Below are 18,324 nucleotides of genomic sequence, written 5' to 3'. Positions count from 1 at the left end.
ATCTTGCGAAATAATAATTGAAACGTTACGAGTATTAAGAAAGTTAAATATATTCTTATAAGATATCCTCCAGAAGAATATAGAAAAAAATATAGAATCTCGTTTCAAAAATATCAGTGACCTTGAATTCTCGTAAAAAGAATGACTGGGAAAAATTCTTTCCATTGTTAAATTACATTGTGTAATAATAAACAGGACAAGTATGTAGGTGCTCTCATTTAGCTTGTTTATATACTATAATTATTATGTTTATTTATTATTACTATTTACTTTGAAATACTTTGAAACTTTGAAACTTTACTACTTTTATACTTTGAAACTTTACAAAGATTGCAAGTTAAAGTAAGTTATTATACAACTATTACAACATATAACAAATATTGTTTCTTAGTACCATGATTTTTTTTAGTTATATACATTAATATATATACATTAAGAAGTTTTTATAGTTTAATAGTTCAAATCGTTAGAAAATTGTACTGTTTAATAGCTTAATACATTACAAAATGTTAAACTTTAATATCTCAATGGCTGATACGTAGAGTATAGTTATTATTTATGTAAGTAGTATGTCTTATTTTCTAAATATTGCAACTTGATTTATATTCTTCATATTTTCTATATTTTGGCAGAAATGAATGAAATTCGCAATATAGTTATTAACTATTACTCTTACATAAACATTCAAAAATTGCGGGCTTAATATAACCTGCCTACTCCATTTTAATTGTAATTCCGAAAATTCGTAGCGTTGCAATCTACTTTGAGACTTCGCCGGTAATATTGGCGGTGACACTAAAATGATAATGGGGTGCTAGCACCCCAAAAATCGGGGACAAAAAAATACATAGGATGTTAGGTCTATTATTACCTAGTCGGTGGTACGAGCCATGTCTCTTCAAAGTACGACGGAGTCGATGTATGCTGAATGCAAGTCAACACAAAAGTAGAGATAGATTAATCTTAATTTCAGCAGATGCCAGTGATGATATGTGTCAAGGAAAGACCAAGGAGCTAGTTGAAGCTGCCTCGGTCGGTAATCGAGAAGCTAATCGAAGCTGCTTCAATTCAGAGGATCCAAGGAGCTGGTTAAAGCTGCTTTAGTGAGGTTCGGAGTTTTGGGGAAGACTAGGATTTTAACACTTATTATTTTTTAGCACTTGTTAATTTTGAAGAAGACTCCCCACTGGGGCTGGCGCTGCCCTATTTATACAGGGAAATTGCCTCCCTCTTTTGGGCCCAATGACTGACCTCGGTGTAGGGGTAGAGTCGTGTTGCGCTTGCGCGTGTAGGAGTCATCGCAGGATATGCGTCCTCTATTGGTTCCGGGTTTTCAGCGCATGCGTCTGATGGTGTTTGCGCCGGCGTACAGAGAGCGTTGTTTGTTGATTGGCTTGTACTGTCATCATCCGGTCGTCATCCTGTCGTCAGCGTGTGTTCCATCGTATGCCATAGGATGTCGCCCTGATGACGTACCGATCTTGTGCGCACGCGCGCCGCGTGTCCCTGGCGCGAGGGTTCGATTAAGGATTCTATTGAGGATTCGAGGTTAGGGTTTTTCTTCCACTGCCGCTGTTCGAATTTTGATTATCGCTTGTTATTTATTAATTATTAAGGGGAAATGTCCTGCAACACCGGACTTCCTCACAGATGAGGTCGCGACTGGTTGTTACACTAGATAGTTAGGAAGTAAACAAACATTCAGCAGTTTAGTGTTAGTCTTTGTAAGAGTAAGGTTATTTACGAATATTACTAGAATGCCGAAAACCAGAGAAATTTCGTTACAAATTCGAGATTTGATAATTTCGGACTGTCGCAAAGGATTAAGTTACCGTACAATAGCTAGGAAGTTCCATGTATCAAAAAGTGCAGTTCACAAAGTGTATAAAAAGTTTTTAACACACGGCAGTGTAAACAATTTAAGACGTTATGGACGAAAACGATGCACTACTGTACACGATGACCGACGAATTACACGTGAATGTCGCCGAAATCCAATGTCTTTATCCCGACAATTACTGGAATCATTATATGTCGTATGGCTAGATGCAAACCTCTTATTAGTGAGAAGAACAGGAAAAGGTGTCTTGCTTTTGCAAAAAAATATATTATCACTTTACAGACCGGTAGCGGTTCGAACATACTATGCCCTTTTCACCGCCCACTCAGCCGCAGATAGTCCGAAACACCGGCTCGGTTTCGGCCTAGACTGACGCGCGGGAATATATGCGCTTTTCTTAAGTTCTGGTAAAATTGTATGCTTCGTGTTATTGCAAGGTAACGAAATTTAATAAAATCTTTTACTTTAATCATATTAGTGTTAAACAATATTTATTTTATCTATTACACTCGTTTTCAGTTTATTATTTACATAAAATATACTATAATCCATATAACAATATTTATCGAAAAAAGAAGTTGTTTAATATTTTTTTAAACTATGATAGTGCTCGAAATAGTCACCTTTGTGTAGTGGGACGTTGCAGTATTTACAAGCGAAACCTGTTCTGCTTAGTTTTTTTTTTACTTGCACAAACTCTGCATTGTCTTAGGGGTTTTTTACATCGACCGCTGGTCACTATATTTACCAGTTTATGCTTTCCGAAATTTGCCAGTCTTCCGGGATGATCACATCGGGATGTGGTTCTTGTGTGTTCGGAATTAGGTAGATCCTTATCTTGTTCTTCAGTTTCGCAGTCTTCTATCAATGAAAGTGCCGCTTTGTGCAGAAAATTTTTATATGTAATCTTCTGTCCGTTCAGAGTTGTATATACTTTAAACGAATTAAAAAGTGCACAGTTGATGAAGAACATTACGACACGTTTCGTCCATTTTTTTGTTTTCCTAAAAATGGAGTAATAGGACAGATATTGATCTGCGCGATCTACGCCCCTCATATATTTATTATAATCTATTATTGAAATAGGCTTCTGTATGGGGCAATCTGATGTCGTGCTTCTGTTTCTAGATTCCGCCATTTGTGCAGAATGTATTGTCGTATCATGTTTACGTTCCTTTTGCCATTATTCCATACTTGTAACAAAATATGGCCATTTCTAAGAAATTGATCTTGGCCTCTTGAAAGCTTGACCGTTTGAAGTATTTGAGGAAGACCTCTGTTCTTTCGAATCGCCCCGCACACTCGCAATTTATTTTGTAAAAAAATTTTAGCTATGTTCACACTATTATAATAATTATCTTGATATATATGGTGCCACATGTTCTTATACGGTCCAATGACCGATAATACTGTCTCTTCTAATTTTTTTCCATCAGCGGCATACACACAAAAGTTGGATACGTATCCTGTACGAGCTTCAGACAGCACTCTAACCAGTATTCCGTATTTTGTGATTTTTGCTGGATTATATGTTTTGATTGACAGTCTACCTCTCCACGGAATTAAACATTCATCTAGAGACAATTGTTGATCTGGTTTATATACGTTGTTAAATTTTTCCTTGAAATAATCAATGACAGGCTGGACCTTCCCCAGCCTATGCGAATTGAGAGAAATATCGTTATTATTACAAAAATGCCAGCTTTGCATTATTTGTAAAAATCTGTTCCTGCTCATAACCTTCGAGAAGAACGGCGTTTCTATAGATGGATCTGTAGACCAATAATCGTAGAGAACGTCCTTCTTTACTTGTCCCATGAGAATGATCAGGCCCAAAAATTTCTTCATTTCAGTCACCGTGACGTCTTTCCATTTTTTCGTTTTTGATGTAATTCTATATTTTTCCACAATTTGATAATGATAACTATTAGACTCCTTCACGAAGTGCTCAATCAGGTCACTTCCAATGAATAAATTCACAATATCTATTACGCTTTCGGAGGAACTTGGCATAATTTTTACGCCAGAGCTGCCTTCGAAAGGTTCCAAAATTATATTCTTGTCGTTCGTTGACCATGTATCATTGTTGTCTTCAACATTATTATTCATGCCCTCGTCTTCTGAATCACTGTATATTAGCGGTACAGGACGTCGCTTTCTACTGATATCACTTTCGTCATCAGTACTACTTGCTGAACGGCAGTCAAGACAATCTGACAGATCGTCGAGATAAAACTCGCCAAGACTATCCTTTACATTCATTTTTAAGGGCTAGACCTTAGAAAAAAGCACCGATTATCTGAATAAAGAATGCGAAATGCTTGCTGCTTGCTACTTGACAGTCTAGCCTAACCAAATCTAACAGAAAGATCAAAAGTCGATGAATCGACGACCGGTCGGTAAGCGCTGGGGAGCAAAAGTCGAATAATCGACGGCCGGTCGGTATGCGCAGAGAACAGAACGTCGATTAATCGACGGCCGGTCAGTAAAGTGTTAACATGCCAATGTCTTTTTGAAAAAAATTATTTGGAGCGACGAAAGTAAATTTGAATTACAACTCTTAGAAAAGAAGAATTGCGTCTGGAGAAGACCTAATGAAGCATTCAAGAAACAGTATATTTGGAAAATTTAAAAGAAGCAATACTGAAAATTGATCTTGACGAGGATTTCATCTTACAACAACATAATGATCCAAAGCATACCGCGAAGAAAACTAAAAAATTTTTGGAGGATTCAAATATTAAATTAATCGAATGGCCAGCTCAGAGTCCAGATTTGAACCCGATAGAAAATTTGTGGTACATACTAGATTCTAAAGTACCATTGAATAGGCGGAATAATAAAACCAGTCTTTTTAACTCCTTGAACTCTGCGTTTACTAAAATTGATAAAGATTACCTGGAAAAATTAATAAATAGCATACCGCATCGTTTAGAGGCAGTTTGTTTAAAAAAGCGTTAATATAACGAGAACTTTATCTCGTTCGCGAAAACCGTTCTATGTTGATCTACGTGACCAACCGAAGGTCGCCTTCGGTTGGAGATTCAGTGTCACTCATAACAAACACGGTGAATTTGAAGAAGGACTCGTTTTTAGACAATTACAGTTGAACTCGAACAGGTGAACGACCTGTGTCAGCTGTTCGAATTTCAGGCCCGACGTCGAGTGGGAACGTCGAACCTGGAAGAGAGAGAGAGAAAGTTGTCGAATATTGGAAAAAGATAAAGTATGATAAGCGAGCGCCGCGTAGCGGCTAATTAGCGTATTCCGCGCATTCGCGGAGACACGCGCGAGTCTCGCAGTCAGTCTTGTGCCAGTCTTTGACAGGTAACAGTTCGATCAGTAGAAGTATAGCCATTTCGAGATACTTCGAACAGAGCTTCTTGGTTTCTCCAACAAGCTCGAAGTACTCGAAGAGCAGAATCCTCACTGACCGAACGATTTTCTCTTGCGGCTTAATCTATTCGTCTGTTCGATTAACACGTATTATACGTGCGACAGACGAATCAGCTTGCAAAAAAGAGATTGCTGTAGCGATTGAATACACTCTTGGAATCGGTGATTTTCACGATTCTCTGAGTTTGCTTATCATCGGAAGAGCATCGAGCCTACTGCTCAGGAGCATTGGTTGACGGGTAAATCCAGATAGAGTAAACGTAAGTGCTTATCACCTCTGCGTTACTCGCGCTTTACAACCCGCTTAAAAGCAACCCCCGTGTAACGAATAGATGCACAGGGTGCGGTGAACGCCGTCGTAGAGCCTCTGACCGTCACCAGCCTCTGAGCCTGGCACCAGCTAGGAATAGTGCATCTCACAGCTCGCGAATCTCTGCTCCCGCGGGGATTCACCCGAAGCAAACCTTTTTATAAGGTGCATTAGACGTAGAGAAGAGGTTTCCTCCTCTCTGCGTATTCGCCTGTCGACGATCCTTTTAAGGGGGTACGGTAGTCACGTGACATTTCGAAATTGCCAGGTCGGTATCTGCTATTACAGTTTTCGTTACAGAAATAGTATTATCCACAGACACGTGGCTGCTTGATGAACGCAAGATGGAGCCTTTCTATGATTTCGAATTCGGGAGGTAGCTTAGAATATTTCCCCCTCTACTGCACACACTACTATACGAGCTATGTGTACGTGAACTCGACGCTTCGCGACCGACTTCGGACATTTGCGGAAAGTAGAGAAAGTGCGAATATGAGTCTTACTCTCTCACTCTTGAAACGCCACATTCAACTGTTCAAATCCCTGCAAGCGGCACGAGCCACGCGCGATGTTTCCGATTGCTAAGATATTTTCTGTGATTCAATATAGCACTGAATCGTGTGAATGTAGTGGTATTTATCAAACGACACATGTTATTTGTATGTGTATAACTTTTACAAGTGTCACATTCTAAATACCACTACATTCATATTATTCATTGCTTGCCCACGTCGATGCCTTTCTCGAGATAGACACCTTTTCCAAATATCGTTTTTATATTAATATGAAGATCACGCATATGTGTGCGTGTACATAAGTATACGTGTACATATACAGTAATGTTACTGACGAGAACCGCGCTTGGGTCTGGTCGCGGCCCTCGTCCGTCACTGGTAGTCGATTTGGCTTCCTTTACTCTCGGTCGCCAAGATAATTGATGCACGACCGAAGAAGCAAAAAAAAAGGGTTTCGCTCGACCGTCTATGCTCAAGCTCGATGCCCGAAATCAATGACGTTACAAAAGACAAGTATAGCATTAGGGATTAAGAATAGGAAAAATTGAAGTTTCTTATTTGCAAACGGATTTTCACGTAAGTAACACCAATTGATTCCTTGTGCTCTTCCGAAGAAAATGATATCACATACGACATGATTCCGATTATTTATAATAAAGATACTTAATAACTTAATTTGTAGAAAGAGCTTACTTGTCCGTTTTCCGATTTATTATTTCGCTAGATATTATTCATCCTTTTTATATATACATAGAATATAGAATATAGAAGTATATATTATTTTACATATATAAGTAGATACTAATGAAACTCAAACCAATTTTAAATAGAAATATTAATATATATATGTATGTGTGTATGTATATTTTGAGTTAGGTCTGGATTAGGATCGTTGGATTCTAAATACAGTAATAATACGATCGAGGGCCGTTTCGTTCACACGAACAAGAGCCGTTACGAGACCCGAACACGGCTCTCGTCTGTAACATTACTGTATACGTAAATGAGCGTGACCTTTCTTTCTATAAATCAAGTTTTATGTATGTTATAAATAATCGGAATCCTGACGTGTTTAATATCATTTTCATCGGGAGAGCACAAGGAATTTACTGGTGTTACGTGCGTGAAAATCTGTTTGCGAATAAGAAACTTCAATTTTTCCTATTTAAATCCTTAATGCTATCTTTGTTTTTTATGACCGCCTTGTTCTGGGGTATTGAGCTCGTACGCGATGGTTCCAAGAATTGGTTACACGGAGGCACACATCATACGAGGTAGTGGGGATAGACCGCGGCTCTCGTCCGTGTAGATGAAACAGCTCTCGTCGGCAATATTACTGTATCTACACATATACAGGAAAAAATCTATTGGCTAGATGAAATTATCTTTTAAATTATTATTTTCAAAGATATGATAGTCAGGTTCATAGGAAAACCATTTCCAGAATTTGGGCCTACTGTTCCTGCAGCAGACCCTCCCGTATTGGTTTCAAGAAACAATGTATGGCATGTGGCACTTGACGCGTAGGCGAGATTTCCTGCGATGCTCTCTACTCGAGCAGGTTTTCCTGTGCTGAAAAACACTAAACTTTCGTATCCAATATCTCGAAAACCATTTGAAAACAGATACATAATTTCTATGTCGTTAAATTTATCTTGAAACGCACTACAAAATGATTTGAAAAAAAGTATATAGTTCTATTTAAAAAACTAAACTTGATTATCATGTCTTTGAAAATAATAATCTAAAAGATAATTTGTTATAGCCAATAAGTTTTCCCCCTTATACCATGCAAATGACATGTAAACACTTTTTTAATTTTGTGTTCTTTTTTTGTCTTACGCGAGACACCCTGTATATATACATAAGTGGTAACGCGCTAGGTTAGGAGCGAGCGATGCGATATGCGACACGAGCCGAACATGACCGAGTGTTACTCGAAATCGCAACAGCTAATCGACGGTATTCAGATATTTCAATTCCCTATGCATGTCTGGTGATGTATCCAAACGCACACGACTGTTTTGAATATACATACATGTGATCTACTGCATTTATTTCTTCATTATACACAATGTAACTGTGACATCAGACGTGTATAGGATCTCACAATCTCACCTCGTAACCGTAATGAAATGATGAACGTCAAGATGCACAAGATCCTATACCTGTCATCTATGTCTTTACCATTGATCGAGTTCGGATCCCGTTCAAACCTGCAACTATTTTTTATTCTACAAGTAATTTTAATATACAATTCCAATCTTTATATAAATTTGATTTTATATTATTATGACTCAAGTTATTATTTCATTCCATAAAAGACTGGTTGTAAAAAAATGAAAACGATGCAACTGTGTTTTATGGCTATCCGTGTGGCTAAAATATGAATTATATTTTCTACAGTATTTTATAAGTGAAGTAATATATGAAGCGAGGAATTTTAAAGTGAAAAAGCTACTAAAAATGATGTATGAAATAAAAAAGTCACAGATTTGAACCTGCGTGATAGCAAAAGACCGGCTCCGTATTCTTGTCTTCTCGGGCTTTCGTAAATATGTCTGGGCAAATGAAAATATCCCGCGCGGTTTGTGTCGTTTGTCGGATAACTTGGACAGTATTTAAAGAGCGAGAGAGTAAGGTTCACTTTACGCTTGCGTTCTCTTTTGACTTTTCGAATATGGCCGAAGTGGCCCGAAGCGCCGAGCTCACGTACACGCGACTCCTAAGGTGGTGTGTGTAGTGGAGGGGGAAATTTTCAGTAACTCGCATCGTTAATTTGGGTATCACAGATTCCGATTCCACTTCGGCAGCCTTTCAAATTAGGCGTCGCCTGGTTTGCAAATGCTCAACTAAATTTGTCACATTTTTTGCTCTGTTTTATCGATAACCCAGCCAAAAGCAATACTGTTGTATGGTTTTACGGCCTGACACTTTTCGTCCTCATATGAGAACATTTGGAACTGGGAAAGGGTTCATTCGATAGAAAAAAGTACAACGCAGCGCAGTCAACTCGCGATTTCGTTCAAAACACTCTCTAAATTACATAAAAATGCTTAAATTTCCATAGCTGTCTATGGTAGAACTTTTTTCAATGGGGTAGTTCAATGCAGCGCAGTCAACTCGCGATTTAACGAAATTCTACTGATATTTAGTAATACGGGTGTTATAAAGTAGAGCAAAAATCTACCATTGACAGCTATGGAAATTTAAGCGTTTTTATGTAATTTAGAGAGTGTTTTGAACGAAATCGCGAGTTGACTGCGCTGCGTTGTACTTTTTTCTATCGAATGAACCCTTTCCCAGTTCAAAATGTTCTCATATAAGGACGAAAAGTGTCAGGCCGTAAAACCATACCACAGTATTGCTTTTGGCTGGGTTATCGATAAAACAGAGCAAAAAATATGACAAATTTAGTTGGCCTTTTGCGAACCAGGCGGCGCCTAATTTGAAAGGCTGCCGATGTGGAATCGGAATCTGTGATACCTAAATTGGCGATGCGAGTTACTGAAAGTTTCCCCCTCCACTACACACACCATCTTAGGATTCGCGTGTGCATGAGCTCGGCGCTTCGGGCCACTTCGGACAGCTTCGGAAAGTCAAAAGAGAACGCGAATGTAAAGTGAACCTTACTCTCTCGCTCTTGAAATACTGTGAAGTTGCCGACAAACGGCGCGCGATATTTTCATTTGCCCATATTTATTGTGTCAGCATCGCCGATTTCTACGATCTCTAGAAATGCAGCCACTGTGACTACACCGGTTGTGAAAAGAATCAATACAAGAATTAATTTATGAATTTATGAATATTTTTATTTTTTCATTATAATAATTACTTTATTATAATAATATTTTTTGGGCCGTGGCCCTCTCCTCCCCCTCTTCTCCCGCCTCACCCGCCTCTCCCGCCTCTCCCGCCTCTCCCGCCTCTCCCGCCCCTGCCGCCTCTTCCATAGTTATAAAACTTTACTAATTGTTTCATTTTTTTCATCTGTAATAGAAAAAGTAAATAATTATAATGTTATGTAGTCTGAAATTGCGTATGTATCTAATTATAAGTACGTACCTTTTTAATTAAAGCCAGCATTTCTGCTGCCGGCGGCGACACAGACCGCGGCTGCCTCGGTTCCCGCCGCGGCGACGGAGACCGCGGCCGCGGCGTTGTCGCTCCTCCTGTGACCTCCTTTGATGGAGAACACTCCATGATGGTTTCCTTGTTTGCCATCTAAAAATAAATTAAAGAAATTATTGTATCCTTTTCTTGAATTATTATTTATGATTCATAGACAAATTACACAATCATGCTATAATTCACTGAAAATATGTCTTTACTTATCTAGAGTATCGAATAACTTCTTTATCTTTAATTCGACGATTTATTTTCTCAAATAATTTTCGAGCACGTGTCTAGTCACCGAATGCTGACTCGGGGACAGCCTCGAACATTACAACGTAACATCGTCCAATGACAAAAATTTAATCTTTTATTACCATTCTTAAACAAATAGGATGAAAATCATAAAAAATTAGATTTGTGTTATTGGACGATGTTACGTTGTAATGTTCGAGGCTGTCCCTGAGTCAGCATTCGGCGACTAGACACGTGCTCGAAAATTATTTGAGAAAATAAATCGTCGAAGGAATTATTCGACACTCGAGATAAGTAAAGACATATTTTCAATGAATTATAGCATGATTTTGTAACAATAGAAGAAACAGAGATAGTAAATGCGAAAATACTTACGATGCTTGCTCCGCAAATGTCGCTTTGCAAATGACGGTATGTCTGATAATCGAGCGCTCACATTCGTGCATTGTCCGTACGACGATCTTCATTTCGATTTTATTAATCGAAATTCCAGCAGTGGTTTTCATAACGAATATATGACACTCAATACTTTTCAAGATATTAGTAAAATTTTATTATCTTCTATAAGTATAAATAAGTTGAACATAATATTGAGTAATGCGTTGGCGTAAAAAAACTTCTTCTTTTCAAAATTTTCTGATCTATTTATGTAAAATAATTATAAAATGTACGAAATGTAATTATGTTACATAAATAGATGAAACAGTTTCAAAGAAAAAAAGGGATCAATTTCTTGCCATTCCAAGGGTATACAACTTGATACCCCTTGGGTGATAGTTTCGCGTACTTTCTTCTTGTCAATACATTATTTGATATTTTCTTTAAATAATTTGTACTTGTAGGAGGTACTAAAACTTGATGTGTAAATATTCTAATCTTTAACTAATCTAAATCTAATGTTTAACGTTCAGAAGCTTTCCCCAACTCGCTTCTTAACAACGGGCAATTCCATATTTCATCTGTCCAAATGCATCGAAAGGACTTCCATGGTAAGCGCGACGCGACCCTCGCGGCCTTCGGTCTCGGATACGGATGGCTCCTTCGAACTAGGCAGGGCAATACCTGTGATCATAAACGGCCACATCTGCGAGACACTCGTTACGGTCTCCTACGCTAATCCGATATGCCTTTGCTTTTTCCCATGAATTTGCTTGTGACTTTTTCGACTCGAAGGAGAGACTACCACCTCCACTAAAAAAAGTAACCGAGGAAGATCCAACCTTGTTGGTGTCAGCTAGTAAATCAAATTCGAGTATTTTGACGAAGCTACACCCCGAGAAGTCGTGCTGGAGGGATGCGAGGGCACGAGGAAAGAGACATCGGAAAAAATCGCCAATATCGATCGTAATTTCGCCGCCGAACTGTGTAACATCTTGTTTTTATTTACGGAATGCCGCAGAACGTTTCAAAGTAATCGGTTGTCGGTCATTAAAAGGTCAAGTGCTCGTTTAGTGAAGTGATCAGTGTTAGTGACCGCGAAGTGTTGTAAATACAAAGTGGCTTCTTGTGCTGTTGTACCTGGGATCAACGCTACCTGGGCATCATCCCTCTGTGATCGGGATCGACACAGTGACCCAATGGAGCAAGTGTTCAGGCAGCAGGTGAATTCTTCTCCGAATGGGTGAGTTTGACCGACAGTAATTACTCCTATTACTATAGTCATATTATTAATCTCAATTCATTTAAACATTTTTTGCTTTAGTCCGCCGTAATTACAAAAATAAAAATTAATGTTTCCGTACTTTTTACCGATTATAGCAACTAATACGTCCAATTTTCGTTCATTCATTATGAAATAAGTATTATTGTACAGTTTTCAATGTTTTGATACACAGTAAAATAACGTACAATGCGTAGGAACTACGAAAACATTGCTTTTTATTTTTTTTACTATGGTATTACTTTACTAAATCGGCATTATTGAATTTTATATTAAATAGGAAGCCAGGTAGTTTACTATAAATAAACTGAAGCAATAATTTGAGGAAGAAACAATTTTTATTACGATATCTTCTCACCTTGATGGTTGTCTTTTTACTAACCATTTACAGAAGTCAGAGAGTATTTCAGAACCCCCTCTCTGCTAAGGGGCAGAGTAAACAGAACTCATTCTATACCTGAGTGTACATCAACTGTTTACAATCCGACCAAGCTTTTGCTCTGTTATAAAGAAATAAAACTATACACTCAAATGGAGAAATTCTATCTATTATTATATATTTTATTTTGCTCATTTCAACACTCCCACTCAAAAAAAAAATATATAATATATATATAAACTTATCAAAACTATATTGATTTTATATGCATAAACTATGGTAAATATATAAATTGAGGTCCATCTCAATTTTATTAATCAATTATCTATGCCAATCTGTTTTCGCAAATTTTGGAATTGTACTGCAGGTAATGGTTTGGTGAAGACATCCGCCAGTTGCTGACCTGTGGGAATATATTTAATAACTACTTCCTTTTGTTCAACTTTCTCTCTTGGAAAATGATATTTTATATCAATATGTTTAGAACGTTTGTGATCTGTTGGATTATTAGCTATAGCAATACACCCATTGTTATCTTCAAAGATAATTATTGGATTCGTTATTTCTAGTTTTATACTTATTAACAGAGCTTTAAGCCAACAGGCTTCTTTAACTCCTTCAAAAAGTGCCATGTACTCAGCTTCAGTAGATGACGTGGCAACTGAGTTTTGTCCCTTTGTATTCCAACAAATAGTACATTGATCAAATAATTTGAATAAGTACCCGGTTGTACTTCTACGATTTAATTCGTTATTCCCCCAATCAGAATCAACATATCCAACTAACATATTCTTATAATCATTTTGCTTGTAAATTAATTTGAGATTCAATGAGCCTTTAATATATCTTAGAACTCTTTTCAAAGATTGCCAAAGTTCCTTATTATTTTTTGTTTGATAACGACTCAATAAATTAAGAGCAACGCACAAATCAGGACGTGTGCATAACATTGCATACATTAGACAACCAATCAAATTCTTGCATGGAGCATCATAAAATTCATCTGAATTTAATTCTTTATAGTTTAATTTGACAGGTAATGGGGTACTTTCAGTTTTACAATCACTCATATTAAATTTTTTTAATACTGTCTGTAAATATGCAGTTTGATCAAGGGTGATTGTATCATTTTTCTTTTCTACTCTTATTCCTAAAAACAATTTTATTTCGCTCATATCAACCATAGAAAACTGTTTCATTAAATAATGCTTAAAATTTGTCATTGTGCTATTTTCGAATGTAATAATTATAACATCATCTACATAAAGTATGACATAAATATTTTTAATAATGTGACCCCGATCTAAGAAATATAAACATCGGTCCACTATAGAGTTTTTGAACCCGCATTCTTTAATCGCTGTGTCAAAACGCTCAAACCAACACCTTGCAGCCTGCTTTAAGCCATAGAGTGCCTTGTTTAGTTTACACACGTAATTATTTTTTGCTTCAATTCCTTCTGGAATTCTCATGTATATTTCCTCCTTCAATACACCATTAAGGAAGGCTGTTTTCACATCCATTTGATGGATTAACAGATTAAATTGATTCGCGAATGCCAACATTGCTCTAAAGGTTGTAATGCGTACAACCGGTGCAAACGTCTCATTGTAATCTAACAAATATTCTTGACTAAACCCACGAGCTACGAGTCTCGCTTTGCATTTATATGGGCTTCCATCAGCGTTAATTTTTTTAAATTGAATACCCATTTACAATCTATTACATTTTTTTTCTCTGGACATGGTACTATATCCCATGTTTTATTTTGAATAAGAGAATCAATTTCATCTTTTATAGCTTTCTCCCACTGAATTCTATCATCACGGTTTTTAATTTCTTCGAAAGATTTAGGAATGTCATTTATAACCGACTGTGCACTTATATGATAACAATAGTCTTCGTTATATGAAATACGAGGTAGATCTTTAATACGTGCACTTCGTCGCAATTTATTTATTTCTAAATCTTTTGAAGAATTCGCGTCATTTTTATTACTTTCATCTGTTTCATCTGAATTGTCATGAGTTTTCTGCCTTTTTATGGAGCTTTCATTTTCAATCTCTTTATTGTGTACAATCGGTCTTGATTTTTTAAAATTAATTTCATCAAAAATAACATCTCTAGCTATAATTAATTTATTTGACTCTACATTTAATATTTTACAACCACTAGGTTCATATCCTACTAAAATTCCTTTAATTGACTTTTTGTGAAATTTATTCTTTCTAGTCTTGTCTAGGACATAGACAGTAGAGCCAAATATTTTTAAGTGGTCTAATCTCGGCTTTTTATTATGCCAGAGTTCAAAAGGAGTTTTATTAACTGATATAGCTACAGTAGGAGTCAAATTTAATAAGTATGAAGCAGTTAAAACTGCTTCACCCCATAATGCTTTGTCAAGTTCTGCGCCGTGTATCATTGCACGAGCTTTCTCAACCAATGTCCGATTCATACGTTCGGCTATAGCATTTTGTTGGGGTGTATATGGTACAGTTAAATGGTACTGTATTCCCGATTGCACACAAAAGGCTTTGAACTCATTTGACAAATATTCATTCCCATTATCGCAATATAAATGAGCGATCTTTAAATTAAAATGAGTTTCGCTTTTTGCTTTAAAATCTTTAAATACTTTGAAAACTTCAGATTTTTGTTCAAGTAAATATACAACCGTGTAATGAGTGAATTCATCTATAAAAGTAACAAAATATTTTTTATCATTTAAGGTTAAAGGTATAATAGGCCCACATACATCAGTATGAATTATAAACAAAGGTCTTGTTACGTGAGAACGATCTCGAATCTTTTGAAAAGGGAGTCGTGCTTGTTTTCCATAAATACAAGCTTCACAAATCTCATCTGTGGGATTTATTGCCTTTAATTGTTTATAATTCTGAATTAAATTATTTCCTTTTATTTGCAGAAATTTTAATTTACTTATATGACCCAAACGGGCATGCCAAATTTTATATGTGTTCAATGATATGTTTTTCTCAACTTGTGATTGATTACACAACCTTTTATTTACTATAAATTCTACACATATTAAATTATTTTGTGACTTACCGCTTGCAATGATCGTGTCACCTTTCTTAATAATGGTTTCACCATTTTCTATAAAATGTACACTCAATCCTGCCATTTGCATTCGTCGTACTGAGAGGAGATTGTATGGTACATCCGGTGCATACAGCACGTTTTCCAAAATACATGAGGCGCCTAGGTTTGTGGTCACGTTGATCACTCCTTCCTTTGTAGCGATGATCGTCTCCCCCTTCTTGGCTACGGATATCTTTATTGGCACATCCACGTTTCTTACAGACGAAAAAGCATCCAATTGGTTGACCAGATGGTCAGTCGCTCCTGAGTCCACTAAAAATAATAACTTGTCATTTTGTTCATTTATTGTGTTGACTGAAGTTCCAACTCCACTCATGAACGCAAAACTACTCGCACTATCATTTTGAATTTGGACGGTTTGGATTGTCCTCGGACGTTCTTCTGTGTTTTGTGCCTTTAAATAATAATAACAGTCTTTTAGCACATGATTTGTTCTACCGCACTGTTCACAACGTCTTATATTAAATTTATTTTGAATGCCATTGCTTATTTTCTTGAAATTCGCATTATTTGTATTATTGAATTTTTTAAATTTATTATATGGTTTATGTCTATGATTTTGTGGATAATTCTTAAACTTTCCTTTATATCCACCTTTGACGTTATTCTTTTGCATTTCTACGTGGAGAACTTTTCCACTTATATCATTTTGTCCACTCCTAAGCTTCACTTCATAATCTAATAATTTCACTTTAACAAAAGGTAAACTCAAACTATTGTCAGGTATCGTTTGTATTGCAGTAACAACTGAATCATATGCATTTGGTAATGTCATAAGGAGTCTCGCGATTTTACTCATCTCATTTAACGTACCTCCAGCCGCCTGGAGTTCAACAATCATTTCGTCAAATGAAATGAAGAATTTCGCAAGAGGAATCTCTTCTCTATATTTTAATCCTAATAATTTTTTCTCAACGGCTAATTGGGCTGCCAAACTTTTCCTTTCATATATTTCATCAAGTTTCTTGAATATATCGCTTGCGGTGTCTTTTTCTGTGGCAAAGCCAAGCATAGAGTCACTCAAATGTTCAACAATTATTCCTTTTGCAACCCTCTCACTTTTCCTCCATTTTCCTGTCACCTCTTCTGGTAACAAGTTATCAATTACTTCCAGAGCATCTTCTTCAGCTATCAGTGATCTCACTCGAAACTTCCAAATGCTGTACTTACTACCATCAAAAGGTTTGATGTTCCTTTTTGTTTTCTTTTCTTCATCACCCATGTTTGTCACTTGAGCTTAACACTTATTCTCAATGAAATTTATTCTAATCTTTAATTTACTATAAATGAAAAATAATCACTACACTTGATTTGTACCTGGGCCCATAACCTATTGAATTTTATATTAAATAGGAAGCCAGGTAGTTTACTATAAATAAACTGAAGCAATAATTTGAGGAAGAAACAATTTTTATTACGATATCTTCTCACCTTGATGGTTGTCTTTCTACTAACCATTTACAGAAGTCAGAGAGTATTTCAGAACCCCCTCTCTGCTAAGGGGCAGAGTAAACAGAACTCATTCTATACCTGAGTGTACATCAACTGTTTACAATCCGACCAGGCTTTTGCTCTGTTATAAAGAAATAAAACTATACACTCAAATGGAGAAATTCTATCTATTATTATATATTTTATTTTGCTCATTTCAACAGGCATTTTAAAAATCTTTCTTCTCGTTTTTTATTTTTTACAACTTGGATAATTAATTTAAAAATCTGAAAAAAGTCTATAATATATGTCTCAATAGTTAACGCGGTCCTAATATTTTTCATAATTTTTCATCGAATAGTTGAGGAAACATTGAGCATTGACGTAAACATTATGAGTTTCTTGTACAAGCCTCGAGCACGGTGAATAGCAGACGCTCCGCGTAGCTTGTGACCTGTCGCTGGTCGGCCGAGTGCTCGCTATTCGCGCTATCTGATTGGTCGAGGTTTTTCGTTAATAACTTGTTAACAAAGCTTCGAAGGACATTTTTGCAAAGGAAAATGTTGTTTAGAATCACCCCAGGAACCTCCCATTTCCGGCTTCCGCACTTAGTTTGGGACATCCTTTATATCCAAATGTCAGAATACTAATGATCACATCGAAGATACCACTCAGTACTACGTAAGAGATCTCCCAAATTCTGATGGTGTTTCTTATTATGCCAATGCCGCAATCCAATGCATGTTATATTGTTCATTCATAAGAGAAAACTTGTTCTCGACTGAAAAAGCTGAACATGTTATAAAAGTTCTTATGGACCAATATAAATCGTCGGATCAAAATCCAAACATATTGTCATTACGACAATTCGTAGGAGAAAAATACGCTTACAATCAGCTGCATGATGCAGCCGAGTTTATTACCTCTGTTTGTGATCATGAGATTCTTATTAAGAATGCAGTACAACCCGAAATAACAACGGTATTAAGATGTTAAACGTGTAATTACACAAGTACTACTATCAGTACAAATTGTGTGGTACATCTTGCACTGCCCAAGATGTTAAAAAAAAAATCATTTGAATTTCAAAATATAATGACACACAATTTCACAGGATGGAAAAATCTGGAAGATCCTTGCAATGATTGTGATAGTTCAAATTCACACATAATGAAGAAGGACAATATAACTGCTTCCAAACAAATTCTTATTACAAAATTACTTTTGTTCGATCACAACAGTACTGCAACAACGAAAGTGGAAAATTTCTGCATCAAAGCAATACCTACTGCTAAAATACAA

General features: G+C 36.5%; 1 protein-coding gene across 2 annotated transcripts in view; it reads right to left on the bottom strand.

The window, feature by feature from the left end:
- Nucleotides 1-18,324, bottom strand: part of Cow (Proteoglycan Cow) — a 362,273-nt gene that overhangs the window by 97,734 nt on the left and 246,215 nt on the right. The window lies entirely within an intron of this gene.

This window comes from Calliopsis andreniformis, unplaced genomic scaffold (genome assembly GCF_051401765.1).
Source record: "Calliopsis andreniformis isolate RMS-2024a unplaced genomic scaffold, iyCalAndr_principal scaffold0133, whole genome shotgun sequence".
Classification (NCBI taxonomy): Eukaryota; Metazoa; Arthropoda; class Insecta; order Hymenoptera; family Andrenidae; genus Calliopsis; species Calliopsis andreniformis.
Note: the sequence above shows the minus strand (reverse complement) of the source record. Positions and strands in the feature narration are given on the sequence as shown.